This window comes from Rutidosis leptorrhynchoides, chromosome 2, assembly GCF_046630445.1.
Source record: "Rutidosis leptorrhynchoides isolate AG116_Rl617_1_P2 chromosome 2, CSIRO_AGI_Rlap_v1, whole genome shotgun sequence".
Taxonomy (NCBI): domain Eukaryota; kingdom Viridiplantae; phylum Streptophyta; class Magnoliopsida; order Asterales; family Asteraceae; genus Rutidosis; species Rutidosis leptorrhynchoides.
In genome coordinates, this window is record NC_092334.1 from 622,275,187 (window position 1) to 622,301,679 (window position 26,493).

The 26,493-nt window shown below is 31.8% G+C and overlaps 1 protein-coding gene and 2 non-coding genes across 3 annotated transcripts in view; 1 reads left to right on the top strand and 2 right to left on the bottom strand.

Moving 5' to 3' along the window:
• The window catches only part of LOC139893567 (actin-depolymerizing factor 2-like), a 161,280-nt gene that overhangs the window by 56,537 nt on the left and 78,250 nt on the right, over nt 1-26,493 (top strand). The window lies entirely within an intron of this gene.
• Nucleotides 3,592-3,663, bottom strand: TRNAC-GCA (transfer RNA cysteine (anticodon GCA)). Its single transcript has one exon. It is a non-coding gene; the product is annotated as a tRNA-Cys (tRNA).
• Nucleotides 7,171-7,242, bottom strand: TRNAC-GCA (transfer RNA cysteine (anticodon GCA)). Its single transcript has one exon. It is a non-coding gene; the product is annotated as a tRNA-Cys (tRNA).

Sequence of the window (26,493 nt, forward strand, 5' to 3'; positions counted from 1 at the left end):
ATGCAGTTTTTACACAATATCATACAAGCATGGACTCCAAATCTCGTCCTTATTTAAGTATGCGACAGCGGAAGCTCTTAATAATCACCTGAGAATAAACATGCTTAAAACGTCAACAAAAATGTTGGTGAGTTATAGGTTTAACCTATATATATCAAATCATAATAATAGACCACAAGATTTCATATTTCAATACACATCCCATACATAGAGATAAAAATCATTCATATGGTGAACACCTGGTAACCGACATTAACAAGATGCATATATAAGAATATCCCCATCATTCCGGGGCACCCTTCGGATATGATATAAATTTCGAAGTACTAAAGCATCCGGTACTTTGGATGGGGTTTGTTAGGCCCAATAGATCTATCTTTAGGATTCGCGTCAACTAGGGTGTCTGTTCCCTAATTCTTAGATTACCAGACTTAATAAAAAGGGGCATATTCGATTTTGATAATTCAACCATAGAATGTAGTTTCACGTACTTGTGTCTATTTTGTAAATCATTTATAAAACCTGTATGCATTCTCATCCCAAAAATATTAGATTTTAATAGTGGGACTATAACTCACTTTCACAGATTTTTACTTCGTCGGGAAGTAAGACTTGGCCACTGGTTGATTCACGAACCTATAACAATATATACATATATATCAAAGTATGTTCAAAATATATTTACAACACTTTTAATATATTTTGATGTTTTAAGTTTATTAAGTCAGCTGTCCTCGTTAGTAACCTATAACTAGTTGTCCACAGTTAGATGTACAGAAATAAATCGATAAATATTATCTTGAATCAATCCACGACCCAGTGTATACGTATCTCAGTATTGATCACAACTCAAACTATATATATTTTGGAATCAACCTCAACCCTGTATAGCTAACTCCAACATTCACATATAGAGTGTCTATGGTTGTTCCGAAATATATATAGATGTGTCGACATGATAGGTCGAAACATTGTATCCGGTTTTACGGTGTTTTTCGTGTTTCCAGGTTTTAAATCATTAAGTTAGCATATCATATAGATATAGAACATGTGTTTAGTTGATTTTAAAAGTCAAGTTAGAAGGATTAACTTTTGTTTGCGAACAAGTTTAGAATTAACTAAACTATGTTCTAGTGATTACAAGTTTAAACCTTCGAATAAGATAGCTTTATATGTATGAATCGAATGATGTTATGAACATCATTACTACCTTAAGTTCCTTGGATAAACCTACTGGAAAAGAGAAAAATGGATCTAGCTTCAACGAATCCTTGGATGGCTCGAAGTTCTTGAAGCAGAATCATGACACGAAAACAAGTTCAAGTAAGATCATCACTTGAAATAAGATTGTTATAGTTATAGAAATTGAACCAAAGTTTGAATATGATTATTACCTTGTATTAGAATGATAACCTACTGTAAGAAACAAAGATTTCTTGAGGTTGGATGATCACCTTACAAGATTGGAAGTGAGCTAGCAAACTTGAAAGTATTCTTGATTTTATGTAACTAGAACTTGTAGAATTTATGAAGAACACTTAGAACTTGAAGATAGAACTTGATAGAGATCAATTAGATGAAGAAAATTGAAGAATGAAAGTGTTTGTAGGTGTTTTTGGTCGTTGGTGTATGGATTAGATATAAAGGATATGTAATTTTATTTTCATGTAAATAAGTCATGAATGATTACTCATATTTTTGTAATTTTATGAGATATTTCATGCTAGTTGCCAAATGATGGTTCCCACATGTGTTAGGTGACTCACATGGGCTGCTAAGAGCTGATCATTGGAGTGTATATACCAATAGTACATAATCTAAAAGCTGTGTATTGTACGAGTACGAATACGGGTGCATACGAGTAGAATTGTTGATGAAACTGAACGAGGATGTAATTGTAAGAATTTTTGTTAAGTAGAAGTATTTTGATAAGTGTATTGAAGTCTTTCAAAAGTGTATAAATACATATTAAAACACTACATGTATATACATTTTAACTGAGTCGTTAAGTCATCGTTAGTCGTTACATGTAAGTGTTGTTTTGAAACCTTTAGGTTAACGATCTTGTTAAATGTTGTTAACCCAATGTTTATAATATCAAATGAGATTTTAAATTATTATATTATCATGTATGAATATCTCTTAATATGATATATATACATTAAATGTCTTTACAACGATAATCGTTACATATATGTCTCGTTTAAAAATCATTAAGTTAGTAGTCTTGTTTTTACATATGTAGTTCATTGTTAATATACTTAATGATATGTTTACTTATCATAGTATCATGTTAACTATATATATATATATATATATATATATATATATATATATATATATATATATATATATATATATATATATATATATATATATATATATATATATATATATATATATATATATATATATCCATATATATGTCATCATATAGTTTTTACAAGTTTTAACGTTCGTGAATCACCGGTCAACTTGGGTGGTCAATTGTCTATATGAAACATATTTCAATTAATCAAGTCTTAACAAGTTTGATTGCTTAACATGTTGGAAACATTTAATCATGTAAATATCAATCTCAATTAATATATATAAACATGGAAAAGTTCAGGTCACTACAAATGAGGAGTTCGTTTGTAATAAGTTCGAAAGGTCTTTAAAAGGTAAGCATAAGGTGAAGTTTTCCAAGAACGGTGTTGTGGATTGAGATGAGCAAGTGGCGGGTTCTTCGGCATTAAATCATGAAGGGTTTTTTTTCAAGATTTGAAGGATCGGGGCGTAATTCCTCCTTCGACGGGTGTTCTTATTATTGTTAAATCACCCAAAGTCTTGACCTATTCCTTTCCGAATCGAAACGAAAAAAGTGTTCATATTGTATGACTTCATGGCCGGATGAACGAAACCAAAACGGTGTCTCTAATGCCGGTTAAATTCGGCATCGTTGGTTGTTCGTTAGTTTGGGTATTTAGCATGTGTTTTCTTAGTTTTATTTTCGTGTCCTCATCTTTGTCCCGTTTAATCTATTTAGTTGTGCATATTTGGATTTGGCGTTATAATTCGGTTGTGGCTCGGTTAGAGTTAACTAGATTTAGTTTTTGTGATTTTGTTTTGGAGAGGTTTATTACTTTTAGTGTCGTTCTCTCTGTGTGGATTGGATGTAATGGTTTTGAGGTTCCTTCATTTATTAGTAAAGATTTCTTAATTTTAATAATAATCGTTTATTTAGTAAAAAAATGAAAAAAAAATAAATAAATAAATAAATAAAATCAGGAGGTATAGGAGACAAAATGAACCTGTAAAGTCGTTATAAAAGGAACATTTTTAGGCTGTGTAGCATTCCTTTACTTTTAGTAAGCCGTTCTCTCTGTGTGGATTGGATGTAACGGTTCTGAGGTTCCTTCATTTATTAGTAAAAATTTCTTAATATTAATAATAATTATTATTTTAGTAAAAATAAATAAATAAATAAATAAAATCAGGAGGTATAGGAATCAAAATGAACCTGTAAAGTCGTTATAAAAGGACCATATTTAGGCTGTGTAGCATTCCTTAATTTTCTATTGACAAAATGCTTATAGAAATGGAAAAAAGAGGACCCAACCGAGTTCGAACCGGTGACCTCTTGATCTGCAGTCAAATGCTCTACCACTGAGCAATGGACCCAGGTGTCTTCGTTTTCTTGTTTTAGGGAAAATATTTATGCGCATGTTTGTTATATGCTCTGTTTGTTTCCGTACAGATATATGTGCGTATGTCGATGCTAGCTTATCAGAAAAAAAATTATGTGTTGGTGCAACTGAAAGTTCTGTTATTCATTTGCTCTATTTTGGTAATATGGTATGCAATTTTCTGTTTCTGAGTTATCCGACTCAATATGTTTTTCAGTGTTATTATTCTGTTTGTGTGTTTGTACATATGCCCAACTCAACCCGACTTTGACCAATATTGACCCGACTTATTAGCGTTTACTTACTTTTTAGACATTTTTGGGCTAAACGGGACGGATTAGTCCACAAACTGACACGTCGGCCAGCTCGACCAACTTTTACAACAGTGTCATAAGTTCATGAATACAAATTTAACTAAATTTTAATGGTGTGCCGTTTTCTGATACTAAGCTGTAATGGTGCTATTTTACAACAGTGTCATATTTGGATCTGATGTCCATATATGAGGCTGATGTGTGGAAACAACACAATCAGAGACTAGAAGCATTCTTATTGAGGTGCGGTTAACTAATTATGGATATGCATATTGCAAGTGCACCTTCTTTTGCTTTTTTATATACTCCCTCTGTCCCTATATTATTGTCCATTATTTCATTTTGGTATGTCCCAAATTAATTGTCCATTTTCATAAATAGAAAGGAAAGAAGATATTTCATTGGTGGATCTGGATAAAGAAGATATTTCATTGGTGGAGAAATGAAGTTAGTGGAATTTCCTAAAACTGTGTGTTTTTTGTCTGGTGACAATAAATATGGGACGGAAGGAGTATTTTGTTATTTCGCCAAAATAATAAAAATGTACTAGTAGACGTGGCAAAAAGTGCTGGTTAGTTACTGTTAAGAGATTCAAGACATGTTGACGTTGGGTGGACCCGAAACACTTTACAATTTTCTAATTTGAATTGTAGTGTATCAACTGTATAAACAAAAATTCTTCTTTTTGAATGATAGTTAAATTTACTTATTGAAGAAACTGATTTAGGGGTTTTATGGATCAAAATGCACTATGGGTGACTTTTTTTTAATTCATTTAGATTCTAGTTCTTTAACCTTTTTATACCAATTTAACAGAGAGTAACCAAAATAAGCTATAACTCATTAGTGGATGAAATTAGGGGGATGATTCTAACACACCCTTTTTTGATCCTCACACACCTATTTTAACCTTTTACTCTTCTAATAATACTCCATTTCTTTAAATTGGTGTGTGAGGATCAAAACAAAATACTCCTTCCGTCCCATATTTAAATTGGTGTCAGTTGTATTTTAAAGTTTTTGCTTTTACTTTGTTTATTCAACATAAAAGATTTAAATAAATATTTTCACTTTTATATGTGAACAGTGACTTTTGGCTTTTCCATTTTCTTTAACTGGTGAACCCGGATCTCAAAAAGTTGGTTTGAAGCTCTTGCGAGGATACATCAAGTCAGAAGGGGTTGAAACAGACTTGGTTTTGGTTTTAGGTTATGCCCAATGTTATGACTAGATTGTTTTACTTGTAACGTTACAATTGATGATCTTTGCTGTACAATACTTAATTATTATTTTTTCATGACAAAATTGTCAAATTCGTCCCTGTGTTTGACCATTTTCTTTTTTTTAGTCCCTCTCCCTCAAAATCATTTAAAATAGTCCCTAAATGCCATTTGCAATCCCAATTTCGTCCCTCTGTTACACTCACTCAAGCATCCGTTAAGTAGATTACACATGCTCCTCACATGACTGCTTATATCCTTTCCCTTTAAAACGTTTACCCCCAAATTGACGGATTACACTTTGAATTGCATAAATTTATTATTATCATTTTTCCAGATTTTTCAAAAGCGAATGGCACCTGAAGCAGTTTTTGTGGATATATTAACGTTCAGTATATCGCAGATTTAATTAACTACGCATTATCTCAAAATATCCCACAACTCGATGTTGTATTCTTGCTTGATAACAGTTTTGAATTTCCTCTTACTCTATTTCGTTCTGATTCTCTTAAGCATCTTAGTTTGTCAAACGAGTTATCGTTATCGTGCTTTATTTTTGTAGATGGAAAAGCAAATAATGATTTGGAAATTCGGATATTATCATGTTTTTCAGTTGGATGCATGTGCCCACCCGTTTTTTGATGATTTGAGGAAGCCAAGCACAACCTTGCCTAATGGAAAACCCCTTCCAGCCCTATTTAATTTCACACCACAAGGTACATATTTTACATGTACAAATCGATGATTCAATTTAAGATAGGAAATTTTAATTTCACATAATCATATTTTATAGTATCTATATATAAAAGCCAGACACAAGACAATGAAGTATTAGTTGGTTAACTCGGTCCAACGTTACTAAAGAATTATGCGTTTTTTGATCATACTTATACCAACTTTGTAAATTTTACATCAGAGCTTGCTAATGCATCTCCGGAGTTGCTCCAACGCATTGTACCCAAACATGTCGAAAAGTGATTCATGCGAAAACTGAAGTAGGGTCGGGTCGCAAATGGCACGTTGGCAAAGTTTATAGTGTTCGTAATGTATTTGTAACCGCATTCATCTGCTTGACGGATTGCGTTCAAACTGGATAGATGCATTATGCATAATTGACTTGGTCCACCTCCAACAGATGGAATGAGTACAGATGAAGTTACACAAGGGACTAAATTGGAAATGAAGATTTCAAGCAGGGACGAAATTGAGATTGCAAATGGCATTTAGGGACTATTTTAAATGATTTTGAGGGAGAGGGACTAAACAAAAGAAAATGGACAAATACAGGGACGAATTTGGCAATTTTGTCTTTTTTCATTTATATAGATCGTAACAGTGACCGACAGAGGCGAAGCAAGAAATTCAAGATAAGGGGGCTTGAATTATTTATAAATCGTAACTTATAACAAAGGGAACATGGTCACATCTTTTGAACGATACTGACGATAAATATTATATGTTCCTGAATAAAAGAAACAAAATTATAACAATTACGGAGTATTTTTTTCAAACTACGGAGTATTTTTTAACATTAAATCATCCCAAACTAACATAACTTGAAATAAAATTAGTGAATAATAATAGTAAAACTTTGGTTGTTGAGGGTGGCTGAGCACCACCATGTTCCCCCTTGTCTCCACCATTGGTGACCGATAATGTTCAATGTCGTTACATTGACAATCATCTTTCAACGTTCTTAATTAATAATTTAAAAACTTCAAGAATTAGCCTGTAAATAATCACAGATCACGTTCACATGTTCTATCTGGAAAATATAAACATCACATTTAAAGGTGTAAAAAGTAAAGTGAATTGTTTGGGGACCAGATTGTAATTAGACCAGTCATTCAGGAGGGTATAGGAGACAGATAGGCGACAAAATGAACCTGTAAAGTCGTTATAAAAGGACCATTTTTAGGCTGTGTAGCATTTCCTTAATTTTCTTTTGACAAAAAGAAATTAGAAAATAGGGCCCAACCGGGTTCAAACCGGTGACCTCTTGATCTGCAGTCAAATGCTTTACCACTGAGCTATGGACCGAGGTGTCTACGTGCTCATTTTCTAGTTATATATCCTTAATTATAAAGTAACGATTTATTGGGGTGTAAATATACAGTTATTTTATCGATTTTATTTACTTAACAAAATTGTACACTTTCTTAACACTATTGAAAAGCTAAAGTATCACAAACGGCTCTAAAGTAAAAGACAAAATTGATATATAATCATGATGTGTTTTTTTTTAAAGGCTTTAAATTTGGTGTTTTCTCCTACAAAGAAAAGTTGTGCAATTATAACGACTTCCACAAAACATACATTACAAATGTTTCTATCAATTAACCAATGATAATCACTACACAAATTTCCCTATCTTATTCTTATTATGATTTATATGAATATATGAATATGATATATATGGTATATGATATGATATCCCCATTTTCTGTTTTTAATATGTAGGATTGAAGATTGACAAAATTGTTAGAAATAGGGTTGTAAATGATAATCCCGGATTGATTCTTGAATCGTGAAACACTTTCCTAATTAAGTATTTCGACCCTACTTGCCTCGGATTACACGAAATCTTAATTGGGATAAGACAAGAACGCAATTTGTCTCTAGGCAAGAAGAGATCAAATTATAGTATTAGTGAGAATGTGATTTTTCTTGTATGTTCATCCATGAAAGCAAAACTCATATCTCATATATATAAGAAATGAAAGGCTGTGATGAAAGGTCGCAACCTTTCAACAAAAAGAGGCAACCTTTCAACGAAAAGACGCAACTTTTCGTTAACACCTAATGAAAAATGGTGGAATTTTGAACCTTTTCAATACCACAATTTCCATGCCAGTATCAAGTTAACTCTTACGGGCGTGTACTCCACACACTCCAAACCCGTTACTAAGTATAACTTGATTACCCTTGCTTTCAAGTCAATCCCAATTAACTAAAATGTTTGTTGATAACACTAAAATCACCAACAATTCCCCCCCATTTTAGTGTAATCCTTGATTTACTAATGACTTGAACTAACAGAACAAACCAATGCATAAATGAAAATGTTTCAGAAATTAAATTTTCATCTTAGTATATTACATCATCCAGAATTCGAGAATCGGGGTGTTTCAGAAATTAAACCCTTCAACCCATATGAAAACGAGAGAGTAATACACACATCAGTTTCTTACATTCGTCTAATACTAACTTGACACTATAATAAGCCATGTGTCCCAATCCTTCAGTGAACATATCGGCAGCTAAGTCCAAAGCTCCTTTGAAGCGGCAAAACTTCATGCTCACATAGGTAGTTCTTTTACATCTTGCACCCGCATATGCAATTTTTCAAAAGAACTATTAAGAAGATAAACTTCAACCTACCTCAACTTGCAGTCTAAACACATACCTCGGGATCAGAATAATTATGTGTTTCAATCTTCAGAAAGTAAGCTTTCCACATTGAAATTCAGCTTCTAGCGTTTTACTAGAAGGGAATTGGGTGTCTCACTTTGGAAGATTTCGGTGGACTTCAATCCCACTCTAATAGCCGACTTGTGCACTAAGTCTCAGGCTAACCATTTTGTCAAGTGATTCGCAAAATTTTGTTGTAACCCAACAAATCCATAGATATCACTTCATTCGTGATCAACTCACTAAACATAGTCCGTCTAAGGCAATAGTGTCTAGACTCTTTCCACATATATTTAACTATATGCCTTAGCCATTGTGTATCCCATAATTTGAAATCTAAATGAACATTTCTTTCGACTTCAATCAATTTTACTTAAATAGTAAACCTTTTATCAAGATTTAATGTATTCTTATCCTATCATAAGAACCGCGCGTGTACTCAAGGTTATTGATTGATCAGTCATTTCACATGTCCACTTTCCATATTAAAATTGTACAATCGTTTCACTAATTTTTATTATTTTCATATACCATCAAGTGATTTGTGGATATGACTAACGCGAAAACCCATGACAACCACTTCATATTCAGTGTCATGGAACCCCTTTATCACGTACATGTAGAGATGCACATTAACAACATAAACTGGAGGTGTGAAATGTTAATTAATATAAGTGGCTTTTGCATAAAAATAATGCAAGTAACAAAACTTTGTGTTTTATCGTTTCCAACTAACTCCAACTATTACATGAATTAATACGTCGACATTATGCGAACCGACATTAATACATTCAATATCCATAACATTACATTTTCAACACACCTCTTCATAAGTAACCGACCAAATCAAGTTATATTTGAAAAGATGTAAGATAATAGACCATTGACTACGGTTAAAGCGGTGCATCCATTTGTAATTATCTAATCGATTCTACAAACAAAATGATTTAATATTCTTATTTCATAATTTCCCTCTTTAATTTAAAATCTTAAATTACAATAAGAAAAGATTGTTGTACTATACCAATTATTGTTTGTTTTGTACATGAATTACCAGTATTGGAGTATATTAATTACAATACTCTGATGCATGAACCCACCTATTCAATGGTCATATGTATTATAGCACTTAATTATGTCGGTTACCTATCAATAATTGAATGAAAGGTGAAATCCATTCATTTATCAATATGCATCCATAAAATCAGTCGATGCATATTTCTATTTATAATAGTCAAGGCCTATATAAACAAGACGAATAGAAAATGCGTACCCGTTAGTGTTCCAAATTATAGAACTTCATCAAGATAAGGGATCCACATAATAAATCCCAATGAAAATTAATCCTTTGTCTTGCCGTATGAAGTTGATCGGATGTAACCCATACATAAAATTCTTAAGATTCTTCATACCTGTTATTATAATTGATCGAATGGATGCATGTGCGTGATCCATCATCATAATCTTCATTCATCAACTAAGTAACAAATCTTTATGACCCGTAAAGGATAGTGAGAAACCAATATTCAACCCACATGTATTTCCATCATGTGCATATATATATACATAGCAGTTAAAACATGTTATCTGTACTTCTGACTTAATGTACATATAATTTCTCAAAACAAGAAATTTCTGATAACTCCCACCATCGCCGGTCAATTTAATATACCCGATATTACTATCCAACAATTAACCTCTGTTGATAGTATATTCAATGCTTATTCTCACCAAAGTTGCCTATGTCTTTCACGATTCATGCAAGATTAATCCATCCGACAAATACTTAATTAGTTTGTTAGAAATAGGGTTGTAAATGATAATCCCGGATTGATTCTTGAATCGTGAAACACTTTCCTAATTAAGTATTTCGACCCTACTTGCCTCGGATTACACGAAATCTTAATTGGGATAAGACAAGAACGCAATTTGTCTCTAGGCAAGAAGAGATCAAATTATAGTATTAGTGAGAATGTGATTTTTCTTGTATGTTCATCCATGAAAGCAAAACTCATATCTCATATATATAAGAAATGAAAGGCTGTGATGAAAGGTCGCAACCTTTCAACAAAAAGAGGCAACCTTTCAACGAAAAGACGCAACTTTTCGTTAACACCTAATGAAAAATGGTGGAATTTTGAACCTTTTCAATACCACAATTTCCATGCCAGTATCAAGTTAACTCTTACGGGCGTGTACTCCACACACTCCAAACCCGTTACTAAGTATAACTTGATTACCCTTGCTTTCAAGTCAATCCCAATTAACTAAAATGTTTGTTGATAACACTAAAATCACCAACAAAAATATTTATCAATAACACAAATCATGTGTTTTACACTGTATAATATTCTTGATATAAGGTATGATTGTTTATATTCTATCTTTTCATATTCCGCCTCAAGCTCAAAAGCAAACGGTAGATGTATCGCTTGTTAGGAAGATATGAGGTTTGTACCAAGACCACTAAGAATGTTGGTGATTTTAGTGTCATCCAACATACATTTTAGTTAGTTGCGATTTACTTGAATGCAGGTGTTAGCTAGCTATACTTACCAACGGGTTCGGAGAGTGTGGAGTACACGCCCGTAAGAGTTGGCTACTAACTGTCGCGTAAATGCGGGGGTCAAGGGGGCTGCGCCCCCTTGCGGGGTCCAAGGGGCAGCGCCCCTGGCGGGGTCCAAGGGGCAGCGAACAGGTATAGCCTTTTGGTATAACCGATTTTCCCGCCAAAATTGAAGGGTTACACCCTTTCGGTTTAACTGTTTTCCTATAACAGTTTATGAACGTTTTTTGTTCATTCATTCTGCATTCATCAAACCAACAGAAACACACACATATTCTCTAACAATTTGATCAGTGATTTCGTTGCCAAAAACACTGATTGCGTTCTTGTTTAATCCCTGTAAAGATTTCGTGCAACCGAGGCAATCGTAGGGTCGAAATACTTTATAGAGATAGTGATTACACGATTCAAGAACGAATCCGGCAGTCAATTCATACCCCATTTCTAACAAATCTATAAAGTATTTAGTCTGTAATCATGTCTGGGGAAACGGTGAAAGAGATGACAAGGCAGTTTGCAAAACTGGAGAAATTTGAAGGAGTTAATTTTTGAAGATGGCAACAGAAGATGCGATTTCTGTTAACAACGTTGAAGGTTGTTCATGTTCTATCCACCCCCATGCCAGAACTTCCCGAGGATGCAACTTTGGATCAAATCAGGAAAAGAAACAAGTGGGATAACGATGATTTCATATGTCGTGGCCACATTCTAAATGGTATGTCTGATGCTCTTTTTGATGTTTACCAATCTGTAGAAACTGCTAAGGAACTATGGGATTCACTTGAATCCAAATACATGGCCGAAGATGCTTCGAGTATGAAGTTTCTTGTGAGTAATTTCAATAATTAAAAAATGGTGGATTCAAGGCCTGTTATGGAACAGTTTCACGAAATTCTTCGAATTTTGGGACAGTTTACACAACACAATCTGAAAATGGATGAATCCATTTCAGTGTCTTCAATTATAGACAAACTGCCACCATCATGGCAGACTTTCAAACACATGTTAAAACATAAGAAAGAAGAATTGTCTTTGACTGAATTGGGAGGCACCCTACGTATTGAGGAATCAATACGTGATCAAAAGGGTGGTAAGACTAAAGAAAAGGACGTTGCATCATCCTCTGTTAACATGATTGAGGATGGTAAACGTGGGAACAAAAACAACAAAAAGTTCAATGGAAAGAAACGTAAGTTTCAAGGGAACAACGATGGTTCCAACAAGAAGGATAAGAAATCTCTAGCTTGTTGGATTTGTGGCAAACCTGGTCAATTTAAGAAAGAATGTCGTGTTGGAAAGAACAAGGATGGAGCAAGCGGTTCGGGTTCAGGAAACGGGTCTAAGGACCAAGTTCCGAACCAAGGTCAGAATTTTGATTGTATTATAAATTCTGTTCAGAATTATGTATCACATATTTCTGAAGCATTTTATGTGCAGGATGATAACATAGCGTGGTGGATTAATTCCGGGGCCACATGTCATGCATGTAAAGATCACTGTTGGTTTAAAATATTTCAACCTGATGATGATGTGCTTCACATGGGGAACGAATCAGTCACTCCTGTCCTTGGTCGTGGAGATGTTGTTTTACAATTTAGTTCTGATAAGACAATTACTTTAAATAATGTTGTGTATGTACCTGGGTTGAGAAAGAATCTGATTTCCAATCCTATATTAAATAAGTGTGGTTATAAACAAGTATTTGAATCCGACAAGTATATCTTGTCGAAGGGTGGCATGTTTATTGGATTTGGATACTATAATAATGGTATGTTTATGTTGAATCTTAAGAATGTTCCTGTTGTTGAAAATTCTGCTTGCATGATTAGTTCTAGTTCAAATGAGTCAAGTTTATGGCATGCGCGTCTAGGACATGTACATTATAAAAGAATGTATGAAATGTCTAAAGTGAAATGTCCCGTTCATATTGATTATAAACGTTCCATATTAATTGATTTCGTCGCGAGGTTTTGACCTCTATATGAGACGTTTTTCAAAGACTGCATTCGATTTTAAAACAAACCATAACCTTTAAAATATTACGACGATTATCAAATAATGATAATCAAAAATATAACGTTTTTCACACGACCATTACATAATGGTTTACAATAATATTACACATCAACATAAGTCTTCGAATGCAGTTTTTAAATAATATTATACAAGCATGGACTCCAAATCTTGTCCTTAATTTAGTATGCAACAGCGGAAGCTCTTAATAATCACCTGAGAATAAACATGCTTAAAACATCAACAAAATTGTTGGTGAGTTATAGGTTTAACCTACATATTATTAAATCATAATAATAGACCACAAGATTTCATTTTTATAACACATCTCTTATCAGGCATTTCGCAAACTGCATAGAGATAAAAATCATTCATATGTTGAACACCTGGTAACCGACGTTAACTTAATGCATAGAATATCCCCAAAACAGAACCTCTCGTCTGTATAATAATCTCGAAGTACTAAACCATCCATAACCTGAATGGGGGTTGTTAAGCCCAATAGATCTATCTTTAGGATTCGCGTCAATTAGGGGCCATTTCCCTAATTCTTAGGCTACCAGACTTGAAGGGCGATATTCGGTTTAATAATCCAACCATATAATGTAGTTTTGCGTACTTGTGTCTATTTTATAAAACATTTATAAAGCTGCATGTATTCTCATCCTAAAATATTAGATTTTAAAAGTGAGACTATAACTCACTTTCACATATTTTTACTTCGTCGGGAAGTAAGACTTGGCCACTGGTCGATTCACGAACCTATAACAAATATGTACATATATATCAAAGTATGTTCAAAATATATTTACAATATTTTTTAATACGTTTTAATGTTTTAAATATTTTCAGTCAGCTGTCCTCGTTAGTAACCTACAACTAGTTGTTCATAGTTAGATGTACAGAAATAAATTGATTTATATTATCTTGACCCAATCCACGACCCAATGTATACACGTCTCAGGCTAGATCACAACTCAAAGTATATATATTTTTGGAATCAACCTCAACCCTGTATAGCTAACTCCAACATTACTGCATATAGAGTGTCTATGGTTGTTCCAAATAATATATATAGATGGGTCGATATGATATGACAAAACATTTGCATACGTGTCTATGGTATCCCAAGATTACGTAATATATTAGAATATATGTATAATACAATATAAGTTAGCTAGGATATGATTTGTATAGATTTGTTACCAATTTTCACGTAGCTACAACAAGTAAAAATATCCAATCTTGTTTTACCCATAACTTCTTCGTTTTAAATCCGTTTTGAGTGAATCCAATTGCTATGGTTTCATATTGAACTTAAGTTTATGAATCTATACAGAAAAAGTATAAGTTTATAGTCGGAAATATAGGTTACAAATCGTTTTTGTAAAGGTAGTCATTTCAGTCGAAAGAACGACGTCTAGATGACCATTTTGGAAAACATACTTCCATTTTGAGTTTAATCATGATTTTTGGATATAGTTTCATGTTCATAAGAAAAATCATTTTCCCATAATAACAACTTTTAAATCAAAGTTTATCATATTTTTTAATTAACTAACCCAAAACAGCCCGCGGTGTTACTACGACGGCGTATATCCAGTTTTACGGTGTTTTTCGTGTTTTCAGGTTTTAAATCATTAAGTTAGCATATCCTATAGATATAGAACATGTGTTTAGTTGATTTTAAAAGTCAAGTTAGAAGGATTAACTTTTGTTTGCGAACAAGTTTAGAATTAACTAAACTATGTTCTAGTGATTACAAGTTTAAACCTTCGAATAAGGTAGTTTTATATATATGAATCGAATGATGTTATGAACATCATTACTACCTCAGGTTTTGTGGATAAACCCACTGGAAATGAGAAAAATATATCTAGCTTCAAAGGATCCTTGGATGGCTTGAAAGTTCTTGAAGCAGAATCATGACACGAAAACAAGTTCAAGTAAGATTTTCACTCGAAATAAGATTCTTATAGTTATAGAAATTGAATTAAAGTTTGAATATGAGTATTACCTTGTATTAGAAAGATATATTACTGTAAATAAGAAAGATTTCTTGAGGTTGGATGATCACTTTACAAGATTGGAAGTAAGCTAGCAAACTTGGAAGTATTCTTGATTTTATGAAGTTAGAAATTATAGAATTTATGAAGAACACTTAGAACTTGAAGATAGAACTTGAGAGAGATTAATTTGATGAAAAAATTGATGAATGAAAGTGTTTGTAGGTGTTTTTGGTCGTTGGTATATGGATTAGATATAAAGGATGTGTAATTTTGTCTACATGTAATTAAGTCATGAATGATTACTAATATTTTATAATTTTATGAGATATTTCATGCTAGTTGCCAAATGATGGTTCCCACATGTGTTAGGTGACTCACATGGGCTGCTAAGAGCTGATCATTGGAGTGTATATACCAATAGTACATACATCTAAAAGCTGTGTATTGTACGAGTACGAATACGGATGCATACGAGTAGAATTGTTGATGAAACTGAAAGAGGATGTAATTGTAAGCTTTTTTGTTAAGTAGAAGTATTTTGATAAGTGTCTTGAAGTCTTTAAAAAGTATATAAATACATATTAAAACACTACATGTATATACATTTTAACTGAGTCGTTAAGTCATCGTTAGTCGTTACATGTAAATGTTGTTTTGAAGCCTTTAGGTTAACGATCCTGTTAAGTGTTGTTAACCCATTGTTTATTATATCAAATGAGATGTTAAATTATTACATTATCATAATATTATGATATATTAATATATCTTAATATGATATATATACAATTAAATGTCGTTACAACGATAATCGTTACATATATGTCTCGTTTCGAAATCATTAAGTTAGTAGTCTTGTTTTAACATATGTAGTTCATTGTTAATATACTTAATGATATGTTTACTTATCATAATACCATGTTAACTATATATATATATCCATATATATGACATCATATAGTTTTTTACAAGTTTTAACGTTCGTGAATCACCGGTCAACTTGGGTGGTCAATTGTCTATATAAAACCTATTTCAATTAATCAAGTCTTAACAAGTTTGATTGCTTAACATGTTGGAAACACTTAATCATATAAATATCAATTTCATTTAATATATATAAACATGGAAAAGTTCGGGTCACTACATAAAGTTGATTTGATTCCTACCTTTGAAAAATGTTCTGAAAAATGTAATACTTGTATGTTGAATAAAATCACGAGACAACCTTTTAAGACCATAAACAGGACGTCTTTGAATTTAGAACTAATTCATAGTGACCTTTGTGATTTTCATGCTACACCTTCCTTAGGAAATAAGAAGTATGTAATCACATTTATAGATGATGCGTCTAGGTTCTGCTATGTTTATCTTTTGCATTCTAAATATGAGGCCTTAGACAAATTTAAAATCTATAAGACTGAAGTGGAATTACAACAAAATGGTTTAATTAAAACGTTGCGCACCGATAGAGGTGGTGAGTATTATGATCCAATGTATTTCCAATCTGTAGGGATTATTCATCAAAATACAGCTCCATATACACCACAACAAAATGGTGTAGCGGAGAGGAAAAATAGGTCTCTCAAGGAAATGGTTAATTCCATGATGGCGTACTCTGGTTTGAGTGACGGATTTTGGGGAGAAGCCATGTTAACGGCTTGTCACATTTTGAATAGAGTTCCTAATAAAAGAGGAACTATGACTCCTTACGAACTTTGGTACAAGAAACAACCAAAATTGCATTATTTGCGAGTTTGGGGTTGTCGGGCAATCGTAAGATTAACCGAACCCAAAAGGAAAACTTTGGGTGAAAGAGGTGTTGATTGCATCTTTATTGGATATGCTGAGCATTCCAATGCCTATAGGTTTTATGTGATAGAACCTAATGATTTTATTTCGATTAACACCGTTATAGAATCAAGAGATGCAATATTTGATGAATCCCGTTTTACATCAATACCCGATTTCTAACAAAGAACACAATGGTTAGGATTTTTATTGACAAGGTTTATATGATGTTATAAGTTACGTTTTATGTTTCACGTTTGGTTGCTTGGTTTGTATTTGGTTACTTATCTATGAGATGTTTGATGAGATGCATAGTTTTTTATTATGTAACTTCCAATGTAATCTTTCCTTAAACAAATAATCCTCAAATTAAACAAATAATCCTCAAATGATTGTCTGTTTTTCCGAAGACAAAAACTATTTTAAATATCAATATTAGTAAAATGAGTTTTGAGTTTATGTACATCGCAATCTTTAAGCTTTGTGATTTACGGACTACGATCTAGATTTTTTGCGTCACGAGAACACTGCGTTTTACGTAAAATGGCACTTATGTGGCAGCAACGGAAAAATTGGTGTGATACTGTCTCTTGAGTATAGTACACTTCCCCTCTCCCTTTAAACTCATGCACACACAAAAAAGAGTGGATCGACGTCTTTAAGCAAAAGTTATTTCTATTTCTCAAAGATAAGTAAGTTAAAAAGTCGATTCCTATGATTCAATGAATTTAAACCGCATATTGTGATAACCCGAAAAATTTCCGATTAAATTTAAACTAAACTTCAACTGTTTCCGACGATTCACGAATAACCGGTTATAAAAAGATATGTAAATATATATATGTGTGTGTATTTACATCATTTACAATCATTATAATTATCAGTATTATAATTATTATGATTAATAATTATTATTATCATTAATAATATTAATATTAATATTATTAGTATTATCACTATTACAAAAATTATTAAAATATATCATTATTGTTAATATTATCATATCATTATTAATATCATTATTAATATCAATATTATAATTAAAAATAAAAATTATGATTTTAATTATGAATATTATCATTTCTATTATTAATATCACTATTATTGATTATCATTAAAAAAAATTATCATTTTTGTTATATCATCACATTATTATCCTTGTAATTTATATTATTATTATTATTTTTTTATATTAAAATTATTATTATTATTATTATTATTATTATTAATATAATTATTAATTATTAATATTAAATAAAATGAAAATGACTGTTACCAGAATTAGGTCGATCAACTATCTGTTTAATATATGAATCGTGATTTCCTTGTCAAAACACCAACAAGATTATTTTTTTTTGTTAGTGATACAGCTTTATATATTTTTCTTATTTTTTTATATTTTTCTGATTGATCATGTCGACACCACATTCAGTATATAATTTGATCAATATGAGTTGTTAAGTAATTCATTCACTTTCTGTCACCAACTATCAGTAATACACTTCAATTATCTGCTGCAAATTGCCAAATTAAACAGATATTATAGAAAGAAAAATAAGTTCTGCTGTGTTCTTGTTCAAATATTCAAAACCTCGATTTCGTTTTCAATTTAAAAATCTAAAAATACAGTCTTGTTAGGATTCCTCTACTTAAACTATCTGAAAAATCTCACTTTTCAATTCTTCGTATCGATCACGAATTTTCGAGTCAAAGTTTTAGTTTTTAAAAGTCAACTCATTGTTCTTGATAAAATTCGTGTTCTCTGTTATGATTTCAGTTAAATTGACAATTCCAATAGATTTTAGAAGTGATTTAAAACTTACTTCGTGTTGTAACATTTTTCCAAAACGTTCTCCAAATCAAAATCATTAATTTTTTTCTCAAACCGTCGCTGCACACAGCAGCCCTTTTACTTTATTTTTTTATTTATTTTTTTTTGTTAATCCAACACAGGTCTTTTCTCTTCATTTACAATCAAATAAGTAATTCGTGTTTATGATTTGATTTGATTCCTGTCAATTTGAGTTGAAGAAGATAATGAATACAGAAAAAGTAGTTAAATATATTTGAAATACGTATTAAATCAGAAAAATTGATTTGGAGGAGTGATTTGTGGTGTTATTAGGTGAACGAGAGGTCTCGGGTTCGAGCCCGGTTCGTGGCAAATATTTTTTAGAAAAGCTTGTGAAGGTAGTCTCATGTTCTTTTATTATTATTATTATTATTATTATTATTATTATTATTATTACTACTACTATAGTTATTATTAATATTAATTATTGTTATTATCACTAGTTATTATTATTATTATTATTATTATCATTATTATTATTATTATTATTATTATTATTATTATTATTATTATTATTATTATTATTATTATTATTATTATTATTATTATTATTATTAAGTATTAGTATTATTATTGTTACTATCATTATTATTACAATTATTATCATTTAAAGCTTATTAGTATTATCATTACTAATATTAATATTATTATTATTATTAATTATTATTATTACTACTAATAATAAAGTTATTATTAACATTAATATTAAAAACATGGTTATAACTAAAAGTATCATTTTATGTTATCATTTTTATTGAAATTATTATTACTACTATCATTATTATCATTCTTATTATTAAAGGTATTAAAATTATCATTTTAATAAAATTATCACTTTTAATAAAGATTACCATTACTATTAAAACTATGATTTTAATTATCATCAATAGAATCATTAATATTATTATCATTATTATTGATACTAATATTATCATTATTATTATTATCATTACTAATATTATTTTAGTATTATTATAATTACTATTTTAACAAATAAATGATATATATAAATATATTTACACATAACATAATTAAATTTATATTTTTATCTATTTAGAATATATAAAATAAATATAAGAAACTTACATGTTATTAATATAAAAATGACATAACTAATAAATTTATATATATAAACTTATTCGATTACTAGTATATGTGTTAATATATATACTTGATATAGGTTCGTGAATCCAAGGTTAACTCTACAATTGTTCAATACCGTCATATGTATTTTTACTACAAAATACAGTATCGTGAGTTCATCTGCTCCCTTTTTATATATATTTTTGGGCTGAAAATACATGCGCAACTTTTATAACTGTTTTACACGTTAGACACAAGTACTCAAACTTTTATGCTATATACGTGCTTTGGCATGCTAAATCCCTGTCGTAATATCGTTATTTGCTGAGATATAAGATGCAAGCTTAGTTATTGTGAGTAGCGCTACTGAGAGTGACGTCTCTAATCAGTTGACCTTTTGTCTTTGACTACATAATAATGACTCAACGACATGAATAACAAGTGTCACGGGGTAACTTTGTTTAGTCGCGATATTACAAACAGCAACTCTTTCGATTGATATACTTGGTATCAATCAACTTTAAACTGAAATCTTGTGGTCTAATGCTATACTGAACTATTGATTTATGATAAACTTATGAACTCACTCAACCACGTGTTGAATTTTTAAGCATGTTTATTCTCAGGTCCTACATAATGCTTTCGCTGTGTATTTGCTAATTGAAAGCAACATTTCAACAAGTCATTCATGGATAATTTGAAAGACTAACACTTGCTAAATTGATGATGATTGCTTGCTATGCTTGGAGTCTTCATTACATGTCATATCAATTAAAGACAATTAATGCATTGTTCATTATATACAATGTAACCTATTTATCTTCCGCTGCAAAACTCAATATAACGTCTCATATAGAGTCGTTCTCGTTTATACAACTGTGATTTGATATAATTATTCACAAATACCCCAGGCCCTATTTGGAGGTGTGACATAAATGGTATCAGAGCAGTTTTGTTGTAGAGAACCAGGATTGCATTTTTAAGTGTGCCTTATACAATTAGGTACCTTAGCAATGTAGGACTACAACTTTCCTTGACTATAGTGCATTTAATTGTTGCCTTTAATTGTTAAATGCTACACTATACCTTAGAAACTATGCTTATTAAATTTTTAATATTCCTTAGAATGCCGAGCCAATCAGAGAACTCTGTCTACTCTCCAATTATGCCACATCATTTAAATGCAACACCTGTTGATTCTGCTGACTCTGGCTCTAATCACTCACCGGTATATAAACCAACGAGTACTTCTGAATGGGAAGCTATTCAAAGCCTTCCTAACTACAATGGTGACTTCTCAGGCTACGAGCCCGAAGAAGAGCCTATTGAGGAATCATCTGAAAATTTATCTCTAAAGAGAAAGCAAACCGAAACTGCTACTGCTGATGAAGCCGGTCCATCAAAAAGGGCTAGCTCACCATTTCATGAAAACATCACTCAGATAGAGGCGCGTCTAAATAACCTAGAGAAAGAAAACAAAATCTTGAAAGAGATCATCATAGAATCCTTCGGAACTCAAACTGAAAGGCTAGAAGAACTTGTAAAGTATAACATAGAAAAAGTGATGGAGAAAGTGATGAAAGTGAAGGCTAATGAAAAACACAATACCCGCTGGGGAAAGCAATCTCTTACCTATATGAGAGAAGATGTTGACCTTAGATTGAAGATGGAGGAAAACTGCGTGAATAATCAACTTTCTATGAGGGACTACAAGTACCATGTAATCAATAATGATGTTTCTAATCTTTATGATAACCTCGAGTATCTTTATGAGAAACAAAAGGAGAAGAACGAGAAAGTTGAAAAGTTTATGAAGAAGGTTGAGGACGAGAAGAAGAAATATGAAGACTACTTCAATCTTAATATTTCCTAGTTATTTTTTCTATTTTCTATCTATATAAAGGCTAGGCCTTAAACTATTTCTATCTCCGAATCGTGTAATAAGAAGGCTTGTTTAAAGCCTCGTTCTTAATAAAATAAAGTGTTTCGTTTATATCATATTCATCTTTATCCCACTTAATTTTTTTTTCAAACTTATGACCTATCAGATTTATCAAACTTCTATACACCCTTATGTAGTGAAGATAATGGTTCGTTCACAAGCTCCTACTGCTACTCCAAACATTCACGTATCTGTATACCTTATGCCTTTATGCATCGGTTTGCGAACCAGAAAATGTTATTGGGTTATCACAGTATACGAATTGAAATTCTTTAATAATTATCTGGTTACATACTTAAAATTTTTATCTCGACACGTCATACCGCAATTATTGCATAAATGGAGTATAGACACATCATATCTTATCGTATCTTATCATATATATCCCAATAGACTTTGTCTAACACTTTTCCTAAATTTCCTCCGTAAATTACGGAAATCTTTTTGCTATATATACTTATTCAAAGAAACGAATATATCATTCAATATCCAACACTCATTTCATATCAAACCCTACTTCAAACGCATAATATGGATTCCTCGAACTCCTCGAGCTCCAATGGCATCGTAACCGGAACGAACGAACCAATCAGCCATCATCTATTCTGGATGAATTGGGGGTGGGTTCGTAGCCGAATCAATCAATGGAGGTAAGAAGAAGGTGATCCCTTCCACCAACCAAATTCACCTCTTGGCGAAGAACCTGAAGCACTTACCGGCGAACCAGTTCGGAACACCATTTTCTCTCTTCTTTCCAGGGTATCCCGTCACGAATATATAATATCGAAGATTTTAGATCTTATTCACCCCTTGTTCCAACCGCCAATCATCCCGGAATAGTAGAAGAAGTCAACGAGCTTCGCGCTCGAGTGGTGGCTCTGGAGAATATGGTGCGAATTCTATAAGCATCAGCAGCACCAGTAGCATAACCAGCACCACCAGTACCAGCAATACCGCCAACATCACCAACACCACAAGCACTGAAGGCACCAGTATCAGCAACAGCAACACCAGTACCATCGGCACCATCAGCATCACCACCAGTACCATCATCACCACCAACAACAACATCCGCATCCCACGCCTCAACATAACACTCGGTACCTCAGATATCAACATCATACGCCCCAAAGATACCAAGGAATATTAACAATAATGAGTTAAGATGTATTGACTCATTCTTCGTGAAGAATTATATATGTATACTTTATATGATTTGAAACAATAATAAACCTTGTCGTACTAAGCAATTACGTGTGAATCTCAACTAGTATGTACTACTTGGTTAATACATATCACTAATATGCTATGATGTACACCCTTCGTTAATGACTTAACAATTGTTAATCACTGCTTCAACATAATAAACTCCATTTCATAATAAATCAAGTGTAACGATGAATGTATTGATTCATAACTTCATTAGCAAAATATTTCGCGATAATTATGAAATCTCTAAGGTTTTGGAGATTATTCATTCTCGTTTCAACCGTAAATCAAATGAGCTTAATATTATATTAACTCATTAAATCTATGATTACATCTGAAGGAAAATGTATATGTACGTATATTTTCATAAAGATTGTAATTAAAAATTCTTTTTTACAAACTGTTGATTGTGAAAATATTTTAACGGATAGGTAATACCCGAGAAATATTTATATCTCACATTAATATGTTACATTGTACATTCTTCAAAATTTTTGAAAACACCTTAGAACTATAACCAACAATTCAGATTCGTTAACCCTAATAATGCTGATGAAGCAGCAAAGGCCGTAGATGGTCTTAATGACCAGAAGCTTGAGAATAAAGAATAGTGCATTGGAAAAGCTCAAAAGAAAATCTGGTATTGAAAGACTGATTGAGCAAAATATGAAGGAAGCTGTGGACAAATCACAAGGACTAAACCTATACTCAAGGAATCCAGATGATTCGATTTATGATAGAAATTACAGAAGACATATAACTCCTTACGCATTCTAAATCCTTACAGAAGAATTTTTCTCATTCGATCTCAGAAATTCTAAGATATCATCATATCTTTCAGTATATATATCCTCGATATTTTTGAAGATATCTTCATAACTATTCTTGTTCGAGATTACTTATCTCTTTGTGCTATCTGTATTACATAATAAAGGAAACTGTTTTAGTTTCTATATTCTGTAAAATTCAAGTTTAAATTATGAATGATTTGAAGTAGTGTTGGGAATTGAAGCATGAGTTAGTATAATATAATGACGTCAGGCCAACATGATTATATTACAATAAGTCATGCTAAATTTTTAATGGAAGATGATGATTCATAGACTTTATAATCATCATTTGCCATGTTACACGACTCTTACATTCTACTTAATCTCTGAACATATCAAGAACATATATTCTTGATAGTTTTATTCTCAGTAATTCCAGTAATTTAACAAATCAAATCATGATATTACGTTCTTTCCTTCTTGGAACATTAGGTTCATTTGAAACTTCATACCTACGAATTCTGGACCATTACTTGCTTTACAAAAGCATGAAGCTTCGACATATAAGGGAAAATATAAAGTTCGATAACAACACTGAAATTACAAACTGTGTATATCAATGCGTATAGCAATATAAAGACACGGGAGGACTAAAAACACTATAAATCCAAGAGTATAGTAGAAGTAAACTGACTCTCCTGGCGACAGATGAAAAAGAAGAACGATTGAGATAAAAGTCAGGACTATATCCAGAATTAGAACTGGATGAAGCATATTGACGAATCTTTTAAAAGTATGAATCGAGAAAGAAAGTATAGAAGTGGTGAAGATAATGAAATGGAAGAAGCTAATTTATAGCAAAATTCCAGACACAACAATCAAGGCAATTTATCGCATTTAATCGACGAAAATCCCAAAATTCCTTAATTACCGGAGAATCAAATCTTATAAAGATTATAAAGATTATAAAGATTTTCTTTAATTCCTTGAAGTCCGGAAATCAACTTTAACTATATCAAAAGTTAAGGCGAACATTTAATTTACTCAACTCACTCTTTTACGATAGCTTCGTTTATACTCTTTCTATAATCGAATTACTTTATCCATATTATTTAATGTCGATAAAACTCTAATTTTCAACTCATATTCATCATTCTTGTTGTAAAGAATGACGATCTCTATCAAATTTCATGACTATGATTTTCATGAACTCCTCTCTATTTTGTCTACCCTAATATTGTGGTATAAACGCTCAAGGTTTAAATAAGCTCACTATTATTCATAACCCATTTCATGTGTATTGAAATGCTTGTATAGCGTCATCATCTCTTTCTGTGACGATCGCTCCAAATCTATATGGATGAACACGTCATTCATCGATTTCATTGCGAGGTATTTGACCTATATATGATACGTTTTGTAAACATTGCATTCTTTTGTAAAGGCACACCATAAATGAATATTTAAATCAAAGGTTTTCGACATCTGATGATTTCTACATATAGACAATCACCATAAATAATAGTTTACAACAGTACTTCCGTTGACAATGCAGTCAAAATAAGATACATGGTGATGATTTGGTGAATGCAACGTTTCCTTGAAAAATATGTCATGTAAGACTCCATGCACATAGCTAGTCTAACATATAAGCAAACAGCGGAAGACTTCTAGGGAACCTGAGAATAACATGCTAACAAGTGTCAACACAAAGGTTGGTGAGTTCATAGTTTTAATGTTTTGCATAATCTGTACATAAAGGTAGATCACAAGATTTCAGTTGTTTCATCCAGAAATATTTATCAAAATATTCTACAAGATTGAGCACCCTGGTAACTAAGCTTTAACATTATAATAAGTACCCCTGTTTTAACATACATGCAACCAACATGTACAACACACGCAATACAACGTGTACTAAACTCAAATAGTATACGTCTGTTTTATAGTTCAGGATAGGGTTTCTATACCTGGAACAGACGGGGATGTCAAGCCCTATGGATCCATATATAACTACTCGTGCCCACCAGTTCTTATAACCGGCAGTTACTAGTTACCAAAGCTAAGGGATTTTCGGTTCAAACTCAGTGTAGAATTAAGTATGTACTTGTATCCATTGCGTTTGAAATAAAGTTCATGTATTCTCAGCCCAAAAATATAGATTGCAAAAGCAATTAAAAAGGGAGCAAATGAAACTCACCTTAGCAGCATATAAAGTAATTCACCAAAATGTGACCGAAACTCGGATTACCAAATAACCGTAGATCTCAACCTAGAGGACATATGTTGGTCAATAATTGTCTATCAAGCTAGGTCAAGTCATAGTGTATCATAATCCTAATGCTCGAGATCGACATACGAAAGTTATCCAAAGTCGTTTCAAAAAGTCAATTTTGACAATAGCTTAACAAAACGAGACGTACCTTATATAAGGATTTATTTACTCGGTTGGTAATATTCAAAAATCCAATTTATCAATCTCGTAAACAAGTTGTTTAAATCTTAATTGCAGATTCAAAAGCAATTTCAATTAACGTCAATCATAATTCAGTTGATCATATCTTTTAATCCGTTCATCGAAATTATTCGATATCTAAATGAAAAGTTATTGATTTTTCGTCAGCTTTACAAAAACATGTATATCATATACC